This window comes from Haemaphysalis longicornis, unplaced genomic scaffold (genome assembly GCF_048455015.1).
Source record: "Haemaphysalis longicornis isolate Haplotype H1 unplaced genomic scaffold, Haemaphysalis longicornis Haplotype H1 scaffold_4, whole genome shotgun sequence".
NCBI lineage: Eukaryota > Metazoa > Arthropoda > Arachnida > Ixodida > Ixodidae > Haemaphysalis > Haemaphysalis longicornis.
The window spans coordinates 49545076-49565318 of NW_027526361.1; positions in this window are offsets into that span (position 1 = coordinate 49545076).

A 20243-nucleotide genomic window follows, 5' to 3' on the forward strand; every position below is an offset into this window, starting at 1 on the left:
TGGAGCCCTCCACTACGTCGCTCAGTATCGCCATCAATGGTGCGCCGGCTGGGCCGTCTGTGTAGGCCTTTCACCTTTCGCTCAAGATAACTAGGTTTACAAGTGTTCAATCTGACCCACCTTTTTGTGGAGAGTGTAGTCTGCGGGTATCCATACGTCTCTACGTCTACCCGTGCACCGACATTCGTTCGCCCAGCACTACAGAAATGGGTGTGGGGAAACACTGTCAGCTTCTGCTGCCCTCCAACTCCCTTCCCCCCGACAAGAGAACCCTCCCACCTTCAAACCTATGACTGCAGGCATTTGTCACAGGGAGTCATTTGAGCAACTCTGTCAGCACATCCAGCACAGTTCTTTGAGCTTTCGTAACAATCAGCAAACTTTCCCTCTACATTTGAAATTAATTAAACAAGTACATTGGATTCGACGAGTCCTGTCAAGTGTGGATAGACGGGTCGGAAATGAGAAAAGTCAGTGTCTTAAATTAGGAACAGAGGTGACGGATTGGTGTGGTGTATAGGTAAGCTCATTTGGTCCGTTTTACGCGGGCGCAGCAGTTTGAAATACCTGGTGGTCGTCTGTATACAATTGAGACCCACACCATAGACGGGTGATTATTCATGCCAGTTTTCCAGACCTATGTCTTTAGGAATTTTCGTTGTAACAAGTGATTTTGGTGTTAGAATTGTGTGTTAGTGCGGTACAGTACCCGTTGTGACATAAAACCAAACCTGTTCTGTATATTGCTGCATTCTTGAAGCGAATGTTTTTGTATCATTGTTACCCGCCGCGGTGGCTCAGTGGATAAGGCGTTACCGAGGTCGCGGGTTCGATTCCCGGCCGCGGCGGCCGCTTTTCTGATGGAGGCGAAAAGAAAAAACGCCCGTGTGTACGAGATTTCGGCGCACGTTAAAGATCCCCTGGTGGTCAAAATTAATCCGGAGCCCTCCACTACGGCGCGCCTCATCGTCTGCGTTGCGTCGGCGCGTTAAACCCCACAATCAATCAATTTTTGTATCATTGTTTACCTCGCATGTTAATCTTTTGGTTGTAAGCAACTCTAAATTGTTTGTGTGTTAATCTTATGTCTACAATCAACTTGAAGCTGTTTATGTGTTTCTGTAAGTGTCTCTTACTTGCAGCCTTCGCGCTATATTAGTTTTGTAGCAACCGGCGCTGCACTTGTTTAATTGTTTCTGGTTGTTACGTTGTATCATTGATACCAGGATTTTTCGATAATAAATTTATCCTTTCAAGACAGGGAAGGGGCTGCCAACCAACACACAAAATTCAGGGCACAGAGGAAAAATGCGGGGCTGGCCGCTGGGGCCTCGAGAGGTAGTGCTTCTGCTTTGAATTCCCGTTAATAAAGATTCCGGAATGCCAGGTATTGATTCACTCGCTTTACGTATTGAAGCCGCATCCGGTCGTACACTGCGCCAGGCAATACCAACCTCGTAACACCAACCAAAAAGGCAAAATGGGTACAGAAACGCTGATGCGGCGATAATACTTGCGTTAAAAACATCTAGCCGCCTCAGTATGCGTCGCGGTACAGCCGAGCTTTGAACTCGCGAGCTGAATACCTTACACGAATGGAAGAACACCGGGGAGACCGCATAGCTGGTGCGATCATAGGCCGTTCGGCGCTCCCTTTCAGTGGACTGGCGGTGCAAAGGAAGCGGACGAGGTATAAATACACCACGCGTGCGTATCCAAAGGTGCCTAGGGGTGCGGAAGCGCATGAGGCTTAAGTGGAGAGCACTTTCCCGGCAGATCGATCCCGTGCGAGCTGATTTATCATTTCGCATCGACCTTAGAGCGTGCACGGCAACACGCCAGCTCTGGGTTGTTACATTTCCGCAAGGAAGCCGTTCTGTTTGCCAGGAAAATAGGGATCTGGACGACGTTGTTCAAGCCTGCAAAAACATCATGCTTGCATTGCGGCCACACTTTCCCAGATACCGGAACAAGGGGTACACCCGAGTCGTGAGGCATGCATTCGGGTGAAAAATAATACTGCGGGCTTTAGGCATTCTCTTTTGCTATTTTGTAAATGCGTATATTTCATGGTGAAATTGATGAAGTTTTCCATCGGTCGAAATCGACTGACCAACCGTTGGTTGGTCAGTCGATTTGTAACTGAATGGAATCAGCGAGCTCACTAGGATCGGTATAGATGATCGCACATGCAATGTAGTCATCAAATGAAACGTCACGGAAGCAGAGGTACAACTTAGCTAATGAATGTTTCATATAACGGTACGTTTTTCCGGATGAGTGTGGCAAGGAATTCATTGTTTTTAAGGATTTGTATTCGTTTATAAAGGCCCTGTATACAGTTGAATGTACGTGCACACCCTTTTGAGCATTTTGTGTTGTTTGTGTTTAAACGTACAGGTTTGCAGGTATAAATGTACAAAATAAAATTTCTATCATTCGCGTGTTGTAAGAAAACAGGATCAGAAGACATGATTCATGATAGATGAGAACGATGTATTTACAAGGCCGACCTACGGATACGAACGGCCACAACCGTCCCGGGGAGGCTGCGTGCTACCTCGTCACCCCTGTCTCGTAGTCGCTGATAAGTAAACACGGCGCTACGCATATTAAACCTGTAGTCATACTTGATTATAGGCATTACGAAAGCTGCCGGACTATTCCTAGGTCGAGTCGGGGCTTTCGTGGTTTTCTAGCCCAAGCAAGGACAGCATTTTGAAGCACTCGCAACGGTGTACATCCGGTCGCAGTCGTGGAAATCGATCGCAGTGGTAATGTACGAAGGTCTGAGTGCACGCACGATGACGTTTATCGCATTTCTTACGGCAAACTGCCTGGGTGGCAGGGTAAGTATATTCGCTTTTGCTGGATGCTACGAGGAAAAAAAAGAAAAAAAAATTGGGCTCTGTTTTCAGCGATTCCAACTAACTTGATTTTCTGGCATCCATTACTTCAAGCAGAAACGTAGCTATTAATAAATACTGCACTCCATTTAGATCGGCCTGTTTGTGCCAATGTTCGTAACTCAGGGTATTGTAATTGTTGCGCGTTATTGACATTGTTTTCTGCGTTCGTTGTAGGTCTTATAGGTGACTCATTCTTTTTGTACCGCCTGCCAACACCCCCGAATACAACTAAACAAAACGCTGAGTTTCGCGTGCAGTCAAACCTGGACATAACGAAGTTGACAGAAATTCGCAATTTTTCGTTACATTCAGGTTTCGAGTTAAGGATCTTATGAATGAAGCAGACACGAAACCAGAATGCTATGCTTCAGTGATGGTGAACTCACCCTTAAAGGATTTCTTTCACGGTGAAAAACTGCGTGATATGCGCCTGCTGCTTTACCATGGACTTAGTCACTACACGGCCCTCCGAGGAAGGAAGGTCACTTACCCTTGTATTCACAAACGTAACTTAAGTATCACTTTTGTATTTTGACACTTTTCGGTGCCTTAACCCGTTTCAAAAGAAAACTTATCCTGTAAGGGCGCCTTTTAGTGAACTTGATGCTCTTTGCGGCACTCAAAATTGTTGAGAGGGTGCTGTGAGATACTGTTCCGGGCGGCAGAGTTTTTCTCTCTGGCCGGTGGAGACGGCATTTAAAATTGCGAGCTTGTCTTAAAAAGATCAAACGTTTTGTTTTCTGGCAGCAGAAGGTACCACCGACGAACCGACACCGCAGATGGCTGTGCAGACGCGCGACTACATGTCGACCGGGAGACCTAGCACCTAACCGACACCGCACCGTAGTATGCGGTGCGGGTGAAGTTCACTCAGGTAGTGCATTTCTCCAGCCGACCTTCCAGAAAAAAGTGACAAAACAGTGGTTCACCAGCGCACCGAATTTACTGTATAAAGGTTAACCATTACAACGTCTTAATTACATAGAGGTCGCAAATGCATGGGGTTTAATAAGCTAGCAATGGGGAATCAAAAAACTTCGCTAGATCCAGGAATTCGTTACATGGAGGATCGCTACACCCAGGTCTAACTGTATTTCAAAAGTCAGCCAAAATAAACTTCGATAGCCAAACTAAATTAAAAAAAAATATCTCACGTATTGTACCACACATGAGCTCTGAAAAAGCCGGAAATGTAGATACGTGACACCACGCACATATTCTTGCCGCATGCCACGTACGGATCCGGGACAAATAGTGTTCGCAAGAAGAGTAACAAAATTAAGGGCCTGGTTTCACGAGAGATTGTCACCTAGCTACGATCTAAGCACGAATTTTTCGTGGTCTTGAACATTTACCCCCTCCGAGATCAATCAATCACCCCCGACATAATCCACCACCCTCCGAACGCACGCAGAGTTACGGGCAACGCCCTCTTATGGCAATTTCAAAGCCACATTTTCGCTCCAAACGTTTCGCCTACAGACGTCGAGTCGCCGGGTTAATGCCGGCTTCGTGAGTCTACTTCATTGTGGCTCTCAGCTTGGGTGAAAACTTCTGCCACACCCCGTGTCATGCGTGCCGGGATAATGGCACAAAACGCTTGAGTAATGAACTGAGCAGTCGGCTATTCTTGAATGTACATTTGACACGCTTGACCTCTCCCACCTTCAATAGTTCTGACTTAAGCACTGACGCTTGGAAGTGGCGTACGGACGCAGTTAGTGCACATCTCGGGACATTTTGCATTGCATCAAACACCCACGCAGGAATCGTCGCGAACGCCGTAGGGCGATCGAGATCATTCTCGATTTGTGTCTGCTCTGTGCGCGCTCCTGTTACCCCTTTTCCCCTTTAACTTTCCGACCTTCGCCGACAAGTAACGAGTCCCCTGTTCAGTTCATTCAAATGGAGCCTATGTAAAAAAAAGTGTTAGCATATAACATTTTAGCACGTATTACGTTACGGAAACATTTGTATCTCGCATCTCTCAGCCCCAGCCGAAACGCGGAAGTTTACTAACCATCCCTTCGACTGAATTCGTTTCATCCGAGGCGGACTTTCTGGTCAACGAAAGCACTCAAGCCTTCTTAAGATGAAGTCAAGTTGCTTGCGGGATGAAAGCCAATTCAATAACAAGCGAACCGACAATAGCAATGTTTCTCAAATGCTCGTATGTTCTTCGTAGAGGACCAAAATGTTAATATGCAAGGTGACTCGGGTCTGGTGCTTTGGAAGGCGATGGAGTAAATGTAGACCTGCCAATATATCAGTGTAAGTCCACCAGCTGCACATGCATTTCTTACCGATTGTGCATCGCTCGGAACCCAAATATATGAATTTAATAAAAACAAACCAACAAATACGCTCCCTCATACTTCCTAAATCGAGTTTGGGTTCCTCGCGCTGAAGCTACATCAGCCCTATGACACGGGTTGTGGAGGGCTGGGGGAGAAATTTATACCACCTTAACATGCGCTAGAATGATGCGCACAAAAAATAACTTTTTGCTTCGCCTTCATCGAAAACCTATCTTAGTGGAACCTTTCGTAACTGTTGCCGCTTAATTTCTTAAAATGCCGCCAGAAGCTATAGTGGCGCGGGTGACAGAAGGCGACGGCGAAGTGAATTCTTTTTTTTTTTTTTTTTTGCAGTGTATGTGGAATTTCGTTTCGCAACAATCAAGCATCTATGATTTTTTTTATAAAGGAACACTGTAAATATCCATTGTATATTATTTGTTTTATATTTGCGTAATGCCTTGTTCTTGTTCAACAATGTTGACAATGTAGTGGCGTCAGTTTCATCCACTATCAGCGCCACTATCATCGTCTCAAATTGCATCCCACAATCATCATCAGCAGTGCCTGGCGAGGTCAGCGGTTACACGCGATACAGAGATCGAACAGGACTGCGCTCAGGGGCGGTCGCATGTCTACGCCGCTCTCTAAGTTCCGGCCGGGCCTTACGAACCTGAATAAATGTAGGAGAGCCACTGCGCAAAACCGTGTCCACGGCTCCCTTTCCTACGAGTGGTGGCCTGGAGTTTCCGCGCCTGATCTCGGGCCAGCGGCACACCGACCTGGCGACGTGGGGGGACACGCCCATACCGGTGTTCAACGCCCGCCACCTCAGAGGTTGGTTTTTCAAGCTTGAGGCCACCTTCACGCTGATCTACGTCACCATTCAGCCGCTCAAGCACTCCATCCTCTGGGAGACGCTCCCACTACAGTTTCACTGCGTCCTCGCCCTCCCACCGCCCAGCCAAACCCCCTAGGCCGGCCTTCGCGCTGCCTTGCTGGCATGCAACGGCTTCGGGGACGACTGCTTTCGGCCTACAGCACAGGAGGTACCGGCACGGTCAGCGCACGCTTTGCCACCGCACATCGTACCTCCTGCACCATCGGCGTCGTTTCCTGCCACGAGTGTCGCCATCGTAGACTCCACCTCCAGCGCTGCAGCCACACCTAAACCGACAATACTCACAGCCGATGACGTCACGGACGCCGACCTGCAGCAGTCCTCCTCTTCCCCTTCTACCGCCTCATGCGAGGGCTCTGGTGAGCGAGTTTGCCGTGTTACCACCAAATCCTTTCCAACCTCATCGCCCGCTACGCCACCATCGCTCGTCATATGCCCCGCAAAGTTGACAGACTGCCCTGCTCCACTGCAGTCACAGCGTGACTCACTCCAGACGCACATTGTTGCACCCCACACCATCTCCGCTGAGCTCACGTCTCCCGTCCTGCTGCAGTCAACAGTGCCCCCGGATTCTCTAGGATGTCCTAATGCCACACGTGACAACTACATCCCGTCCCTCCGGCTACCAACGCCGCTATCTAAGTTCCGGCCGGTCCTTACGCACCTGAATCAATGCAGGACAGCCACAGTGCATAACAGAATCCACGGCTCCCTTTCCTTTAGACGTTTAGAGTTGGCTGCGAATATATGGCTATTGCGCAGACCTTGTATCACTTTGGCCAGGTGGCTGAATCGAGTCACAGACAGACAGACAGACAGACCAAAATTTCTGGGTTTGAGTAGGCCAAGAAAGTCTATCGTCGTTAAAAACCTTCCGCAGCTTCATACCTCTTGGCCAGTGAGCCACCGCAGTAGGCGGTCAACGAGAGCTCTGGATATATGACACGCATGGCATGTGAGGTAGGGTACATCTATTACGGTCTCCGTAATCACTGAGTGATGCAGCAACATTGCTTAAAGACCGACAATACACAATTTTATTGAGTAACGTTCTTTGCCCAGTTCCCCCTCCAACCCCCCCCCCCCCAGCCGGGGCCGCGTAACGTCCTGCATTCTTATAATTATGCCGACTTTACGAAAGTCGCACATGTAATCGTTATAGTGGCGCAAATGGAGATAACTGGTTGAACACAATTTTGTAAAATTAAAAAAATAAAATAAATATAAAAACATGGTGGCCATCCCACCCTGCGAAAGTGGATTTCCAACGAAGTTGTAAACAACTACAAATGTGGATGGGTGGAAGGTATGGAACGCTTCTCATTGTCTAGGCGGGCTAGTCGCTTGCGCTCGGCGTCTTGGCCAAGAATTGCTCTACTTACTGATCCTAGTCCTGTCTAGCATTCAAACATAATCTTTAACAGAAACACGTGGTGCGGAGAGGGGGGGGGGGGTCATTGTTCACAGGCGCCTTATCATCCATAATGCGGTTTAGATGCTTGTTTTGTGGTTTTCTTAAACGAATACTGACCTCTATGTTGCATGCGCTCGGCGTTTTGGGCGAGAACTGCTGTGCCTCCCTCAGTTTTGTGTTTACGATACGAAATTTTCCGACCAACTAGAGGCTAACAGCTTCGCTGTAATACGGGAAATGGCGAACCGTGTAACGCCCTGCATTTCCACAATAATGGAGGTTTTGCGAAAGTTTGACCTGTTGATGTTATAATAGCGTAAATGGAGATATTTGTTCGAACGAAATCTGGAAAAGCCGGACAAACAAGAAACAAAAAAATTACGGAAAATGGCGAATCGTGTAACGCCCTCCATTTTCACAATGATGTAGATTCCGTGGAAGTTTCACCGGTAATCGGTATGATAGCGTAAATGGAGATAATGGGTCGAATGAAACTTTGAAAAACTAAAAAAAAGAAGTTGTGTGCATTATGAGAATATCATCTTAAAGGGACCCCGAAAAGCTTTGTGAAGGTGGCAATCAAATGCATTCAGGTGGTAGAACACATAACGGGGGACTTTTGAGCCAAGTGTGAGCCCCATACGTTGTACAGATAATTTGTAAACAATTTTTGAAGATCGCCTTTCTCAGCCGATGAGCGCGACGCCGCAGCGAGCCGACCGCGGCTGACGCAACGGCGACCGCGGGTGACGCAGCGGCGATCGCTGCTGACGCAACGGCGAAGGCGCCCCCTGATTCGCCCAATCGCCGGCAAGGTCGGCCGCCGGCGGCGTCACTGCTATTGACTTCCGGCTGCTCTTCCTCCTTCCTGCGCGATCCCGAGGCAAAGGCGGCAAAGGCGGGTCCGCAGTGATTGACGCGAGCCTAGGCGCAGGAATGTAGCTAGCTGCTTTGAAGGAGGCAGAGAGGGAGGAGGAGTCGATCGGCAAGTGGGGAGAGGTGCATTTAATTGCTTCTGGCGCAGCTAATACTGAATGTAGATCAATAATTCCAACGGCATTGCATCGCTATATTGGTGCTACGTGACAATACATGCCTTTTGTAACTTTTACAGAAGGCTTTTCTGGGTCCCTTTAAGATGGGTGTTTTGCATTGTGCATGTTACAAGAGAGCAAATGAGTGACGGGGAAGAGCCAAGAAATTTATAATTACGAATTTTGTAATAAAGTCGGGCGCACTTGCCGCAGCCGCACGAAAAAAAGAACGGTTTTGGTATCCTGACAAGCTGTCTGTAGTCAGTAAATTTCCGGAGGAAATTCATTGCCTGGGATATCTTCACTGGCTGGAAAATGTTTCAGGCTCAAAATTTGTACAATAAAATGTGACGTCTGGCGCCAGGGATGAATAAAATCCGCGAGCGATATTGTAATACACCACACAGTCTCGACTGTCACCATCTAATCTATGGCTGCTAGTCGTGGTATTTAGAAGAATGTTTCGTAACTAATAAAAATAACAAGAACCATCGCCATAAATTACAAGGAAGGGACCCCACTGCGATACAGAATAACGGAAATAAACGCGAGAGACACTATCGGCATCAGTTCTGGACAAAGTGCGCATGTTCTCATAAGCTGACGAAAACAGGCTGAAGAAGTGACTCCACTAAATAGCCTAAAAATAGCGTGGCCCTAGTTGTCGTATTATAGGGTAGTTTTGGTATACAAAAGTATTGCATTATCATGAAGATAACAGGTATAAAATATTCTGATTTACTTTGATGTATCGCTGAGTATCAACATTATATCGAGGAGGCACTTTCTATCGAATACGGCCTCAATAAGTTGCTTCTCAATTTGGAATGGTGTCGCTCTGACAAGTTCTCCTTGGCCTGTTCCTTACACATTAGAGCTCTCGCTAGGTGTTCAAGTAGTGGTAAAAGGTCGACTGACCCGACGCCTCTTCTCTCCTCTCCAGGCACTGTGACAGCGCAGATATGTTTTGTTTTATTCCGCAGCTCAACTCTGCCCCTGGATTAATCGCTCCATCAAAAAAACATCCCCCTCGCGAGGGGCACGATCAAATGCAGAGCATTTCTGTGGGGGGCACGCCTACAAGTCGTATGGATTACGTATTGGTTGTTGTTGTTGTAATTGTTGTCTTCCAGCGTAGACATTGTCGATGAAGTCGATGGTGAAACGTGAAACGTGCCGTGAACTCCCTGCCGCGGCTATGACGCAACGTGGAGCGGCTATGACGCAACGTGGCGCGGCTATGACACAACACAATACAACACAATCCACTTTAATCCAATCCAATCCAAATACAAACCAATCCAAGCCAAGCCAAGCCAAGCCAAGCCAAGCCAAGCCAAGCCAAGCCAATCCAATCCAATCGAATCCAATCCAATGCCCCTCGCGAGAGAGTGTTATAGCGCCGAAATCGCGCCACCACACGAACGCGTGATGTTGACGTCACGATCACGCCACAGATGTTAGCGACCGGAGCGCGCGTGAACGACATATGTGGTTTAAGCGCGAACCGACCGCGGCGAGAGAGCGCGATGCGAGCGCCCCCACCTGTTCTTGCGCGCGAACCGACTGTTGCTCAGCGCGAACCCAACGCGGCGAGAGAGGGTGTTGCGCACGTCCCCACCTGTTGTGCGCCCGAACCGAACGCGGCGAGAGAAGGCGTTGCGAGCGGAGCGAAGGCGAGGAGGACGCGGGGGTGAGGGCGCACCTGTGGCCGACGGTTGAATGAGTCAAGGATATAAGCCGTGTTCGTAACCTTCCATTCTGTGTCGGCTTTGTGGCGCAGTGGGTAGAGCACCATGTACCTTGCGTTCCGCCCGCAGAGTCGTAGGATCGAAACGTGGCGCCGGTAAGTATTATTTTTTTATATAGTGTAGGGGGAGCGATGTGGACTACGACTACGGACGTCAACGCGGGTCACATCGTAAGTTACTGAAATGCTCTGCATTTTAAAAAAAATGCGGGCGGCTGTTGTTGGACCGCTGATGTCGCTTCCCCATCCTGGCACTCCTTTCCACTCCATTGTAGACCAAGGCGCCCTGTGCATTAATACGTTTTCCGGCTCTTGGCGGCGGACGGCATGCTGCAGCTTGAGTATCTCACCCTTGAGGAGACGGGACAAGCATGGCTCTCCCGACTTCGTAATGTCGACAGATATGCAATTACGTGAAAAGCTTATTACGAGCTGTTTTCCCCTTCTGCATCTTATTTTTGCCAGTTTCAATCCGATCGCTTACATAATTAAAGGTACTTTCGTTCTAAGGCTGATTCTCTCTTCATCTGCAGAGAGAGAGTGAGGCAGAAAAAGCAATGAACAACCTTAGTTTCACGGTGACTTCGAGTACGTCCAACTACACCGTTAAGAAGCAAAGCAGATAAACAAACGAGACCACAATTTAGAAAGTAAATACACAACACTTCTGTCAAGTAAATAAGAAAATACGGCAATCATACTTTTGGTTAGCGGAGACGACTTGGTTTCTATGCAACATTAAAAATGTCCAATATGTCACGAATAATTTATGCGAGAACCGTTACATTTTTGTTATTTCCAAAAATAGCGCGTTCCACATCAATCCTGGCTGTTCTTTTGAGTCGAACTATTGGTGACGTAAAGTTGAGCAAGACTACAGTTATAACACACCTTAACCTGCTGTTCTTTGTCGAGATCTGGAACATTGGTTGGCTTCCTCTGCCTATCCTAGCTTCCAAATGCAAAGAGCGTCATCTCCCTCTTTCTTTTTTTTATTGAACAGCCATTTTCGTACCTTACTGCTCTATCCATCGCGCCTTTACCACCCGTTCTCCGAGCACGCAGCTTTGTGATTGAACGTGGGCGCTACACAGAGACGGGATATAGGGAAACGAGAACGAAGCAAGAGGTCCTTTGTATGGTTCCCGTCCTACAATAGCGGATGTTCTGCATGCTGTGACAACCGCATCCTAGTGGATCGAATTCGCGGGGCAGGATAATGGAATAACGTGCGCGAAAGAGCAGTGCGACGGGGAAAAGAACGAACCAGCGAGGCGAGGCGCTTTCGATGCCGAAAAGCAGCGCCAACGTCGGCGTTTCCTACGACTATGCGGCACAGCATTCAGCATCCTGTTGGTGCGTGGTTAAGTGCAATTTGTGTGTTCTAAGAATGTCCTGGGCTAATTGGCTGCTCGCTCTTCGATGAATGGGTGTTCGTGATCAATAATAATGGAATACGTAGCGTTAAAACCCCAGGTTTAATTCGTTTTGGAGACGCATATAAGAATAGAGTGGACTATACACCCTTCATCAAAATGGTTATTATTTCGTTATTTCGTTGCACAAACGTCTTGCACTGAATTTTGCCAATTGCTCTCCCTCCCCGAGTTGTCGAGAGTATTGCGGAGTGGGGACTTCGGAAATAAAGAGCTTGCTTGCCAAAGAAAAGGGGAAAAGAGTAAAACAAGTACACCCGCCCCCATAGCAGTTGGCTTGCTTTCGGTTATGAATAGCGTCGACGGGTGCGAAGTTTTTTCCCATTGAATGTGGTGAGACCGCGCAGAGTGCACTGGTCATACCAACTGCACGCATCAAGGGAACACCAGCGTGCTTTGCAACAGGACAGGTCGCAAAAATGTGCCGGCATTCACAGGATCATCTTTGAAGGTTGTGATCTGAAGAAAGAAATAGACTGAGCCTCAATGACCAACTTCTATGCGAGAAAAAATCAGCTAGGGAGCAGTGGCTTTTTACTTAAAACAGAGGAACAGATTTGTGAACCAAGCTTAGAGAAAAGGTGGCTTCCAAATACTCAGGGAGCGCGCTGGGGTGATTCTTGATCATTTAAAGGACTTTGCAAGTAGCCCATTGGGCATAACATGCATTATGTGTGCTCGCCGCTTGTTTGAGCAAGATGTGATGCGTAAATCTGTAGCTGTATTGATTGGGAAGCCTGGGGGACACTATCATTGTAACGATATATACGAGCGTACGTCAACTTACGCGTTAGCCTAACTACCCTTGATTGCTTGGACTGCAAGCAGAATACTAGCATGGTGCGGTTACCGTTCGGTTAATTGTTTTTTGGCTTCACAAGATATCCTCTAGAGGCTTTTGTGGTCGCTTTATAAAAGCAACCGCAGTGGTCACTTTTTAATTAAACGCGATCCTGTTTCGGGCTCTGTGGAAGGTTACTGGTTACGACGCCGTAGCCAGTGACCTTTGAGAGCACGAAACAGCCACGTCACTTCCGCCACACTTCTCTGAACGCGCCGGTGGCAAGCGGGCCTATCTGTTTCAAAAATCGAAGGCTTAAGGCCGTCTCACCGAGACCTTAAGTCACTGCGCAGCTCAACCGGTATACAATGGTTGAGAGATGCAGACGCTAGCAGGCGACAGGAGCAGCTAGGGAATGCGGGGAAGGTGACCCGTGTGCGCAAAATACAAGAAAAAACGCAGAACTCGAAAAATGGCGGCGAGACTTCCTGATCCGTGACGTCGCGGCCTCTCGTGAGCTTTTGTTTCCTCCGTCTATAGATCTATGCTCTAAACCAACGTAATGGTTACAAATGCCCTCAAGAAAGGAGCTAAAAACCGAAGCTACGTGGTGTCCTTGCGCACTGATAATAAAGGGTCGGTATGCCTTTCTCTCTCTCTCTCTCTCTCTCTCTCTCTATCTCTCTCTCACACACACACACACACACACACACACACACACACACACACACACACACACACACACACACACGCGCGCACGCACGCACGCACGCGCGCACGCACGCACGCACGCACGCACGCACGCACGCACTCGCACGCACGCACGCACGCACGCACACACAAAGATCCGCATGCAACGATGTTTCTGCGCTTGAAAGCGCACGTCTCGGGTTCCTAACGTCTCGCCTGCCGGAATCGATGGAGTCGATGCACAAACTGTTTCGAGGATGTGCGCTGCTTCGCGAGCACCGGCGGTCGTTGACCGGTGCGCCGTTCTGTCAGAAGGCGGCACTCGTCCACCCAGTTCACCATAAGCGGCAACGAGACTCCACGTCAAATCTCAATATTGCAAGAAAACATGACGAATAGGCTCAGCCGTAGTACAGTTAATTTTTTACTTTATGGAGAAGATTTCTTTTCTTGCAATGGGGCTGCTGCGGAATTGAAAAATAACACTAATTTTGACACCGTCAAACACCTGCTAAAATAAAGGTTCAAGAGTTTCATCAGTAGATATGGTCGAGATGACGTGGAAGCAGATAGGGTGTAACACATGAATTGAAGGCGTAACAAGGAGGAATTGCAACGAGAACAAAAAAAACAAAGTTGTAATTGAGCGAGGAGGAGGATAAACTTTATTGGGAGCATCGTAATGTGGTGTGGGAAAAGGGATATTGTAACAGCTCTTCCATTACTAAAAGCAAAAAAAAGGTCACGCGAAATTTCCAGACTGTGGAGCTGCCTTACGTCCTGTCTGGCTTCATTAGGGGTTGTCGTGCATAGCGCCAAGTTTAAATAACGAGAAAACGCAACAAGGTTTACTGCAACAGCGAAGCTTGGGTTTCGAAGTGTTGAACATGGAGACCGATCAGGTCAATCCCTCCTTTAAAAATCACTTTTCGCACAGCATGAGTGTTGGCGTGCACCAGCAAGTGCATTTGCAATAAATTTTTTGTCTTGCAAGTAGGCAACAAAACGACTTCACGTGTTATTCCTGGGAGCTGGCATAGCAAAATGCCTGCCAAGTTTAGTTACCGGCAGGTAGGTCGACACAAAATGTCAACATGTGTAAAGCAAGCTCAAATATATGGAGTACAGCGACATCACACAGAAGGCCTCAGTAAGCAAGCTGTTTCAACGTTTTTCTATAGTGAAACTGCGGGCTAAGGTTGAAGACATGCCCCCCCGGCAATTTATAATGTCCGCCAGTGTGAACGCCTACCCTAGAAGAGCCTTTATATCGTTCTAGCGGTGCTCAACGAAAGCACGTAATCAAATGCTTTCAAAACAGCTTCCAAAAGTTAATGGCTTTGTGCGCAAAGTTTAAGGGGCTTTCTTTTTACACTGGTACGAACTCAAAAGGAGCCACCAAATAAATTTCCCCGCATTTCCCCGAGGGAAAGAATGTGAAAGTGCGAATGCACGAGTTGAATTTGCGCGGTTCGGTAATGTTCGCGAAAGAGAGATCACACACACACACACACAACTACAAAGAAAGAAAGATGCATTTATTCACAGACACCTATTTGTGTTGTCGTTGTACTTGATTGCTAGAGCGGATCTCAGCTTTGAAATTTCGTGTCAGTACTCCTTTAAGCGGGTGCATTAGCCCTTCTCACGCCCGATTCCTGGCCAATCCCCCACGTGGGTATGTGCCATGTCAGCGGCCAGGCAGCGCGCGCCCATCTCCCCCCGTTGCCAAGGAAGACGAGGAGGTTCCTGGCCAATCCCCCACGTGGGTATGTGCCATGTCGCCCATCTCCCCCCGTTGCCAAGGAAGACGAGGAGCGCGTGCACCCGCAGCTGTTGCTATGTGGACGGACGGCGGTCACCGGAATTCAGGGTCGCCTATAAAGTGCATTCGCACTTATAACCTCGCATGTGCTATTTGTGGCCTCGCAGTCTTCTTACTTCCCTTCGTTCTTGCTTTATGAGCAGCTTACCCGAAGAGACGTAGTATTTCGAAAGCAAAAGCAGTTTCGGGAGCTCTCCTATAGGAATTCAAGTTCACTGCTTTAGCTTCTTCGCTCGAACAGAATCGTGGCCGCTCAAGAGGTTTCGCCGACATTTTAGACAGGCTTTTCGGAAGAAGCTTATAAATTTTTAGGCATTCTGCTTAAAATGGTGTAAGAATAAAATTTTAAAAGACTGCATTTCTTATCTTTTCTCGGGATGCATTGCCTAAACAAAGGCTTTGTAATATCGGTCCTTTCATATTTCTATACACCGTGTTCAGTCCGTATTCCCGGGACGAAACGCTAAACAACCACGCAAACGCGCTTGATGTGGAAGCGATGACGTCAGAGAACAAAGCTTGAAAACAAGCTCCAACATGTAGAAACCAAATGCCCGCATCCCAAGATAAGAAAAATAATGTGACTAAACTAGGGTGGATGAAGGTCTTGGACAGTATCCTTCAGTATCAGCAGCGAACTGATTAAAAATTGCTTTTGTTTAAGCGGGGAAGAGAGATTGGCTATAAGGCACGCTGTGGTGGAGTGATACTGTTGATCAAGATTTTCCTCAATAAAATACAGTACTCCTTATGTTTTAATCACGGAGATGTAAATGTAGTCGCAGTATTATTAGCAAGTCGTCGCTGAGACAGACTTCGCGTCGCACGAAATTGCCGGCAATTGAACGCTCTTCGTGACACCATACCGCATCAAAGACGCGAAAAGTCACCGCACATCGCTCCTGCCCTGTGGGCCAAAAAAACTCCAGAAGAACAGGAGACGCGTATTTTCGTCCAATCCGGCACGAGAGGCACGTATGCAGCATGATGAGTGGGCTGAGCGACTAATAGCGGCTCATCCCGTATTCGATGATAAGACATCCCGCGCTAGGCTGTGACAAGATTTGTTTCCCACTTCTGCGTAAATTTGATTGATTGATTGAAGGGTTTAACGCGCCGACGCAACGCAGGCGATGAGGCGCGCCGTAGTGGAGGGCTCCGGGTTAATTTTGACCACCTGGGGTTCTTTAACGTGCGCCGAAATCTCGTACACACGGGCGTTTTTGCTTTTCGCCTCCATCAGAAAAGCGGCCGCCGAGGCCGGGAATCGAACCCGCGACCTCGTGCTCAGCAGCGCAACGCCTTAGCCACTGAGCCACCGCGGCGGGTTCCTGCGTATAATCAATTGGAATTTTCCAGTGAAACAGTAATGAATGAGACGCTTGAAGAGACGTAGATGTCACTCGTAGTGCTTTTTTTGCCATACACCCTGCTGAAACAGCTGAAAAACTGGCTCTTAATCGCTGAGTAGTGCGACATGTTGTGCTTCAAAGGACCCCAGATTGTGTAACACAGCTTGAATTGCAACGAAATGCACTCACATCGGGCAGATAAACCCACACGCTTCATTGTGGCTGCCACAAAATATCTAAACTTTTTAACACAAAATCCGTCGGACATATTCATCCATTTACATCTACAGAGCCATCGGTATGTACGTATGTGCAAGTATTCTCAAATTACCGTATCCCCGTTCCATACGTCCCAGACGCTCCGTATTACCTTTCCAGACATTCATTCTGTGCTTCTCAAAGCGATATTAGAGACAACTCGTAAAACATGGATTCAATATCACGCTTCGTCTAGCTTGGCCGTAGAGGCATTGCGATTTTTCCATGTCACACCAACAATGCCCACCAGTGCATCTAGTCTACAAGTCACATATGGAGTAAACAGCCGCTCGCCATTGAAGCCTCTGGCCGACAGCGGTGCCAAGAAACTACACGTATGCAGCCTGCAGCCGGTGAGCAGGCCACTCAAGTCCATCTTGAGACGTTAAGACCTGCGCGGCACACCAAGAAGGAGGAGGAGGCACAACTTCCCATCTGACAGTGTCAGCCGTACTGAAGAAAGACATGTTTCTGTAGACGAAACAGTACGTTCATATAATAAGGCCAGCATCATTTTCTGGTATCCGGTGAGCCAGATGCAGAAATCTGTCCATATTACAGTCAGACGTTTTGTTTGATTTATTGTCAGCGCAGCAGAAAGCACAGCCACTGAGACGTTAAACAGCATGCGCGACATAACACTTCTCTGTGGTACACCTCCCGCTACGCTTTTCTCTGAACTAAATACGTATCCCGGGCCCGCCTGCATGAAACGGTCGTTCAGGAAAGTAAGAACACAGTGGAGTAGTGGATCGAGCTGCCTTTGCATAATCCCAAGCCCAGTTCACCACCATGTTTGTGTTCGCGTCCTTTCGTCACTCGAGAAAAATACCAGTCCCCAGTGAAAGCTAGTCTTGCAATGCCAGCAGGGACTAAGTGGAGCTTCACCAAAAGCACAGCTCTAGGTTGAATCTTTCGTCGGAGCACACGACCTCCATCCGATATATCGGGTCGTCAATCAAGCAAACCGTCGTCGCGAGCTTACCTGCCACGAAGTGACAAAAAGCAGACAAAATGCCAACGCAAATGCAGGCTTGAGGCCGGGAAGGACCACCACCGTAAAGGAAAGAACTAATTTTGCGGACAGAACTAAAATCATGCATTGCACAAACCTCCTCCCTCTCGACCCAACAGCCAATATCAAGACGCGGGCTTCAGGATTGTTATTGCGGGCCAATAAAAATTATGAGAGAAAGCAGTGCGTAGGCTTTCTTTCTATCAAAAATGCGTTGGCTCGGCTAACGTCTGATGAAAAGCTGGGCCATGTAGACTCCGGTTGCGTTGGCGCATCGCCTAATTGAAGCGCTACGCAGAACAGCACCGATGCGGGTGAAATCAACACGCCGATGCCAAGGTCGCCTCGCAGCGTCCCTGGGAATCCAGGCGTCAGGAAGAAAGTGGCATAGCCCCGGAGACATTCGCACCTGACTCATTCATCCGCATTGACTGAGACTAGATGAGTGCTATTGCGAACAGGTAAACGCTCCGCAGTGTGAAGAAGTGGAAATGAAGTCAGGCTACTGACGTTCACGCAAGCTCTTCACTTTCGTGTCGCCATGAAGATGGCTCCACAGCTTTGCTGAAAACTCTAAAAAGAAGAAAAAGGTTATTGGCTTCCGAAGAGAACGTGCGGATTAACAAGCACGCCATCTAGGCATGTCCGGCTGGGCAACTACACAGTTCTTCCTCTCTCATCACCAATTGCAAGGTGACGAAGGAGGTGAAGATTTACAAGGAAAATACTTGAACATCAAGTAGCCCTGCTTTATTCGCGCCGAGGTTCTATTTTCAAACTGCTTCGTTTTCGAGCAATTTGTTTTTCACCATTGAATGAGGTTTTTCAGTTTATTTTGACGTAACCTGAAAGGATCAGGTGCGTCCGAAGCGCGCCCTATCAACGCTTCAAGTGGCGCCAAGGGACGCACCTGAGCACTGTAATTGGGCCCTCACTGAACACTCTCACAATGCGATGGGCCTTCCACAGCGAGTGTTCAAACCTTCTTTAACCATTTTACTATAAACTTCTCCCTGCGTTATATAGCGAATCTTAGACGCCCACCCACTTCAAAGGCTTTCAAGTGAGCTTTTTACTTCGGCGTAAATAAGAATGCAATTTATGAGCAAGGCGGCAGCAGCCAAAGCATACAATAAGTTGAAACAGCTCTTCAGGGCGGTTTGTTATACACCTGGGAAGAAGATGCAATCTTTAGAACAATAAGAATGTAACAGAAGAACTCGCGAGTGGTTTTATTCGTTTTTGCTCCCCTGGAAGCCAAACGAGCTGAAATGTTGTTTCCTATCATAACTTTGTTGTTTTATGTTTTTCTCCAGTTCATGTTTTCAGCATTTGGTTTGGCTTGGCTCGTGTTTGTGTTTGTCTTGATTTTCAGTGCAGTGCAGTCGTGTCCTGTTTTGTATTGTATTGTCCTGTCATCTCGTATTTTGTCTTGTCTTGTCCTGTCCTCTTCTGTTCTTCTGTGCCGAATTCCATTAGCGAGGGGAGCTGGAGGAGGTTCTGTGTAACTACTTTCACATCCACAGAGAAACTAAGCACTGAAAATTAAGTAGTTTCCTCGTAGAAAGCGCTTATACGAAATGATTTCTGATTAGGTGTTCTGTCTTCTTATAAGAATGAGCAAGTGCTGCCATAGATATCAGTTAAAAGCTAGGGTAAATAACCGTCAGTGCATTAAAATTACCAGTGTTATATAACGTGAAGCCTTGATAAAATCTCAATTTATTAACACTAAAACAGGCTACTTGTCGCCGCCGGGTAAGCTGACAGTATATTGTTGCCACCGTACCCCGTGTTGTCCACCGGCGCCGTGGTAGCGCGACTGGCGAGCTTTCTTTGTGGGAGCTGACATTCATGGGACGACTAACAGCCAGAGGCGAACTTAAAGCTGCTTAATTCTTGATGAGATGAAGGGAATAACTAGATTACAGCACGCGAGGTTGCAACAAAGAATCAGACATGAATATTCATTTTATTAATGTAACAGCACTGAAGCGCTTCCAATCACTTACTGAGATAACACTGCGCCTTCTCGTTTTGAACGCCACGCATCGTTTGTTCCCGGCCGGGCGTGCTCGAACAAGCCGACACCGAGTTCAAGTGGAGACAAATTTAACTAGGCCTCGCCGCAGTCATTCACCCGCCAACTCGAGGAGCATGCGCAGAATATTCTTCGCCAGTCCGTCGCTCTCAGAGAATGGGTGCAGGCTTCCATGCGCTGAAGTTTTCCCGGGGAACCGACGCGCCAACTCACACATAATGGTGGCTCGAGGATTCTTTAGCTCGGTATTACAAAGCACTCGGCACCGGCGTATCTCAATTCAAACAACATGAACATTATCACCTTGCCATAGATTATAACAGAAAGACTGATCACGACCCAAGCCACTGATGTCTTTGTGGCAAGGTGCTTGTGGTAATGTCACGAAATCGCTAGCCTTCTTTTAGGATTTACACCCAACAGAGGTTTTTTTTTTTTTTTTTTTTTTTTCGCCAGGTCTTACGTCGAGCCACCACCGTCATTTAAGCCATCGACCGTGGTGCACACCGCTAGACGCCAAGCGATAGCCGCTTCAAAAGT